Source organism: Silene latifolia, unplaced genomic scaffold (genome assembly GCF_048544455.1).
Source record: "Silene latifolia isolate original U9 population unplaced genomic scaffold, ASM4854445v1 scaffold_197, whole genome shotgun sequence".
Taxonomy (NCBI): domain Eukaryota; kingdom Viridiplantae; phylum Streptophyta; class Magnoliopsida; order Caryophyllales; family Caryophyllaceae; genus Silene; species Silene latifolia.
The window spans coordinates 418,387-424,402 of record NW_027413160.1 but is presented as its reverse complement, the minus strand read 5'-3'; the positions used below and the strand labels follow the sequence as shown (position 1 = coordinate 424,402).

The following is a 6,016-nucleotide window of genomic DNA, read 5'->3' as shown; positions in this document are numbered from 1 at the left end:
CAAGCAAAGTCTTAAGAATAAAAAGCATCTACTAGGGCCTATATACACTTGTCAAGCTTCCCAAGTAGACGGTTTCGCAAAATTTTTCTAACCATGCAAACTACATGCCATGATGCAACTAACATATAAACATCCTAATGCATATGATTCTACCAACTAATATGCCATATAAACTAAATGCAAGTCCTAAGTTCACATTGTTTTTACCGCATCAATCAAAATAAAGCCACATAGTCATTAACATAAAGAGGAAAAAGGAGATTGGAAAGATCATACCATGCGGTCTTCAATATCCTCATGTCTCGGATGTGGCGTAGTCAATCAAAGTGAACAAGGATAAAACAAACACAATATATACAAGACAATATATACAAAGGAAATGAACTTGTTTTTGGTTTTTCAATTTTTCAAATTTTTATGATTTTTTTGAAATTTTTCAATTTTTATGGGTTTTTGAATAAAAGTTAAGTGTTAGAACTCCCATCCCCACACTAATATGGGCATTGTCCTCAATGGCCAAAATGATGGAAATTATGCAAAGATGATGCATGATTTCTATACTAAATGCAATTCTACACTAAGCTATACTATATGATGCATGGTTTTTGTTATGACGGAGAGGATAATTTAGATTACCTCCCGTTGTGTATGCATTAACTTCCCCAAACCAAATAAGACACTATTGCTAATGTCAAAGGATGGGTATAGTTCATGCACACACTATGCTATGCATGAAACTAGATTTGTCATTTTGGATTTTACAAATGGGAACAATAAAGAACACCTCAATGGTACCGAGGTGTGAGTCCTTTGATGTTGCTAGGACTAAACCAACAATGATCAAAATGAAATAAAATACAAAGAGATATAGACAAACCGTGGGAGAGTAGGAATTTCCAAGGCTTGCTAGTCCTCCATCATGCTATCATCATCACCACTTCCCTCATGAGAAGTGGTCACATTGCCACTTTCCTTGGCACTTTCTTCTTCATCTTGTTCCTCATCTTGTTCATCATCATCTTCACCATCTCTTTCTCCATCTCCACTTGCTTCTTCCTCAATATTATCATCAATTTCTTCACCATTTCCAACAACCTCATTGTCTTCCACCACGTCCCTAGATGCACCCGGAAACAAGGCTTCTTTATCCGCCCAACTAGGAAAAGGAGAAGATGGATCAAGGAGTCCTTGCCTAGCTAGATGTAGGAGGGGAGGATATTGAGACAAATAAGCATTCTTCCGATCTTCATAAGCTTGCTTGTGCATGGCTTGCATAAGAAGAGTGACATAGTCTTTCCCAATTTCAACTCCTTGCGGTTTGAACTCTTCATACACAAAGGGTAAGGCGGTATAACAATGGAAGAGGAGGGGGTTTCATGATCACCCTTTTGTTGTTGAATGATGTACTCGGCTTCTTCGGATAAGGGAAGTAGATAGTTGGTCCGACGGACACTTAGGCGACAAATCTTCGAGGGTAAGGTGAACGATCTAGCTTCACTAGTTAGTCATCCATACTTGGTGTCAAGGGGGTTTTGAGCAACCCACTTGAACTTGTTAATCATAATAGGCATATCAATAAGATGGCCACCTTCCTTTGCCTTGTACTTGTTATCCTTATTGAAATTAGGATCAAAGTGCTTGGCTAGGACCGTGACTAGGCCGCCATTAACAATAACGGTTGTACCCTTCTTCCCACTATCAACATGGAGCCATCTATCAACCAATAGCCTCAAAGAATTGAAAGGCTTGGTGTGAATTCTTCCGACATTCAAAGCCGATTCAAGGAGAATAAAATCAAGTCTTGTGAAATGATTGGTGTCTTTCCTAGCAATTATGGTATTTCCCACAACTTTGTGCCATACTCTTATGCCCGGATGATGGACCAAAAGAGCACGACAAGCATGAAAATCATCAAATTTCTTCCCGGAGATTGCCTCCCAAAGAGGCTCGGGGTCATACTTTCCATAATGCTTAAGATATCTCGATTCATCGCTAAGACCCAAAATTTCACCTAATTCCTTAAAGGTAATGCGTCTACTAATGTTAGCTAGACGAAACTCAAGATTTTCCCTATCTTCAACTTTGGTGACTTTTAAAGAACTTAAGAATTCCAAGACAAGGGAAGGGTATGTCGATTCCTTTGTTTCAAACAATTTCTTCAAACCCATGGCATTGAAAAAGGCTTTTGTTTGTTCAAGAACACCCAATTTCTCCAAAGCATCTTTACATATGAATTTGGTGGATTGAATTGATTTCATAGCAAACTTGACAAATGTATTTCTATGGGTATCGGAAATAAAAGTTACCTCCGGATAATGCAAGAGTTGATCGATTACCGGAGTAGAAGGTGATGCTCCCATAGAAATTGGTTGTTGTTGTTGTTGTACTTCCAAGTTTGGTGTTGCTACCACCATTGCCAAGGCTTTCTTTGTTTGGAGAGCTTTTTGCCTTTGAGAGAGAGCCTTTGCCTTTGGTGCCTTTGTTGCCTTTGTTGCCTTTGTTGCACCCTTTGTCCTTGCCATTTGATGAACTAACCAAGAAAAGAATCAAAAATCTTCAATTTGTGGAATGCCCAAATCCATTTGAAGGTGAAAGGCTTTGCCTTTATGAAATCAAAAATCGACTCAAAGGTTGAAGATTTTGTTCTTGGTTTTGATTTTTGTTGAAGATGGAGTGATTGATTTGTTGTTTGAAGGATGGTTTGATTTGATTTTGGTGGATTTTGTTGAGGGTTTTGTTTTTGTGATGGAGAGGATGAGGGTTTTGATGTTGTGGGTAGTGTTTATGAATGAATGAATGAAGGAATGAAGGTGGGAGGGTATTTAAAGAAGTCGAAATTTTCGAAAACGCAGGGGCAATCCGTGCGGATTAGGCCCAATCCGTGCGGATTCTCGCAGCTTCAAAATTTTCGAAGCTCGCCTAAAGACGGGCGGATTCTGGGAATCCGCTCGGATTCTTCCGTGATGGGACGGGCGGATTTGCTTTGCAGACGGACGGATTCTAGTTCGAGAGAAATTTCTTTGTTTTCTTCAGCTGCAAAGACGGGCGTCTTTTTCACAAGACGAACGGATTCTATGAGACGGGCGTCTTTCCAGAAATCCGCTCGGGTTCTTCAACAGTCAAGAAATTTTCAATTTCAGCTCAGCTCAGGACGGGCGTCTTTTGGTCAGGACGCTCGGATTCTATGAGACGGGCGGATTATCAGGAATCCGCTCGGATTCTTGTCCTTTGTACCCGGATTCATTCCATTCGCACACAATGCATTTCCCTTTACCATTCTTCCATTCTTCTTCATTTCTTGTGTTCTTCGTTGTGGGGGCATTACTAAGGCATGGATAGCCTAGGCAATTCCCATCCCCACACTAAGGTAAAGCACTACACATCAATTGAAATCGTTAGTCCCTCCCTCACTTCTCTCTTACATGACAATTATTTTGATCAAAGTAAATAAAATCCAAAAATGACAAAAATGCAATACAAGAATTGAAATGTAAGTTAGGGAGTTAGAAATATTTACAAGTGGTGGTTTAGGGAGGACTCCACCAAACTCTCATTCTTGATGAGATGTCAAGGGGGCATGTTCAAGGTGTTGTTGATGTTGCTCAACACCTTGAAGAAGTAATCAAAAGCTTGTTCATTATTGTGGTAGAGGTCCTCAATAGACCGTGGCTCTTGTTGTTGATCATGATCGATGGCATGCCCAATGTAGGGATTAAAAATCCCTTCAAACTCGTCGTCCCAAAGACCACAAACTTCATTGAGTTGATCATTGAAAATCTCTTGCGTAGATGGAGACAACTCTTCCAATTTCTTTTCTTGGCCGATGAGGCCATCCTCTTCTTCCTTGGTTGATTTTGATGAGCTTTGCAAGCTCTCCTTGTCACAATTCACTTGCTCTTTGAATGGAGCATCTTCAATTTTCTTCCTCCATTGGAGTTCCGATTTCTTCCTTTCATCTTTTCGGCTATAATGATCAATCATGAAACATGGCTCATGCAAACGAGGAGCTCTCATGGTCTTGTCAAGATTAAAAGTTATGCTTTCATCTCCCACTTCTAGAGTGAGCTCTCCATGTTTCACATCAATCACCGCACCCGCGGTGTGTAGGAAAGGTCTTCCTAAGATGATTGGAATGTTGGAATCTTCCTCCATATCAACTATGACAAAGTCTACCGGGATGAAAAACTTCCCAATTCGCACGGGGACATCTTCCCATATTCCTAATGGTGTCTTCGTCGATCTATCGGCCATTTGGAGTGTGATATTGGTGCATTTAAGCTCTCCCATTCCCAACCTTTTACTTATCGAGTATGGCATGACACTCACACTAGCCCCTAGATCACATAAGGCTTTGTTGATCGTCGTGTCGCCAATGGTACACGGTATTGAGAAGCTTCCCGGATCCTTTAACTTTGGAGGTGAACTCCCTTGAATTATTGCACTACTCACCTTAGTGAAGGCGATAGTCTCAAGTTTCCGGATCGACTTCTTCTTTGTGAGGATATCTTTCATGTATTTTGCATAGGCCGGTACGTGATTGATTAATTCCGTGAAAGGAATTGAGACTTCTAAGTTCTTCACAATTTCCATGAACTTTCCAAGTTGATCATCAAATTTGGGTTTGGCTTGACGACTTGGAAAAGGAAGTCTAATCACAATGGGCTCCTTCTCTTTGGCCTTGTCTTCATTTTTCTTTGAACTTTCTTCTTTTGATGATTCCCCTTCTTTGGGGCTTTGCACAATTTCTTCCTTTTCACTAGCTTCCACAACTTCATCCTCAACTTGCTTCTTCGGTGCCTCATACCTTGTACCACTTCTCAAGTGAATGGCACTAACCGTTTCATGTCTAGGGGGATTACTTTGAGGTGGTAATTGCCCCTTTTGTCTTTGTGAGCTTGAAGATGCTAGTTGGGTCAATTGTGTTTCCAACATCTTGGTGTGAGCTAGAATGTTGTTGATGGTGGTGTCCTTTGCTTGGCTATCTTTTTGCATTTGAGTGAAAAATTCTTGTTGATTCTTTTGCATTTGGAGGACCGCTTTTTGGACATCAAAACCTTGGTCATTTTGGTGATTGTATGGATTTTGATTTTGGTAACCTTGGTTTTGATTGTAAAAGGGTCTTTGAGTTTGGTTCCTCATGGGTGGTGGAGTGTATATTGTTTGAGGGTTTTGAACATTTTGGCTTTTGTATGAGAGATTTGGATGGAACTTGGTGTTTTCATTGTAAAAATTTGAATAAGGGGTACCACTTTTGTAAGCTTGGAAAGCATTAACTTGTTCGGTTGTTCCCCTACACTCACTTGGGTCATGACCCAAAGTTCCACAATTCTCACATATCCCACTTGGGATTGATGAGGATGCCGTCATGGCATTGACATGATGCTTTGATGATTTCGAGTTTTCCTCAAGTCTAGCCATAGCTTGTTCAAACTTCAAGTTGATTGTGTCAATGTGAGCACTAAGTTGAGCACCCAATTGAGTAACGGAGTCCACTTCATGCTTTCCTCCTCTAGTAGCCTTGCGAGGTCTACTATATTGTGAATTATGGACCGCCATTTCCTCAATCTTGTTCCATGTTTGATTGTCATCAACTTCGGTGAACATTCCATTTGATCCCATATTGAGAATGTTCCTAGAATCTTCATATAAACCATTCCAAAATTGTTGCACTAAAAACCATTCGCTAAGTCCATGGTGAGGACATGAGCGACAAACACCTTTGAACCGCTCCCAAGCTTCATACAAAGATTCTTCATCCCTTTGCTTAAAACCCGTAATTTGAGCTCTTAGCATGTTAGTCTTTTCCGGTGGGTAGAATTTTTTGTAGAAAGCTAGAGCTAACTTCTTCCAAGAATCTATTCCAAGGGTGGCCTTATCAAGGCCCTTCAACCATTGCTTTGCGGTGCCGATTAACGAAAAAGGAAATAAGACCCATCTAATTTGGTCTTGAGTCACGCCCGTTTGAGAGATAGCATCACAATAATCGCGTTTCCATATGAGAATGAGGGTCCTCACT

At 40.5% G+C, this 6,016-nt stretch overlaps 1 non-coding gene across 1 annotated transcript; it reads left to right on the top strand.

Annotated features, from left to right (window-relative positions):
* The first annotated feature begins 5,686 nt into the window (after positions 1–5,686).
* Positions 5,687–5,793, top strand: LOC141638203 (small nucleolar RNA R71). Its single transcript, XR_012542040.1, has one exon. It is a non-coding gene; the product is annotated as a small nucleolar RNA R71 (small nucleolar RNA).
* Positions 5,794–6,016: the final 223 nt, after the last annotated feature.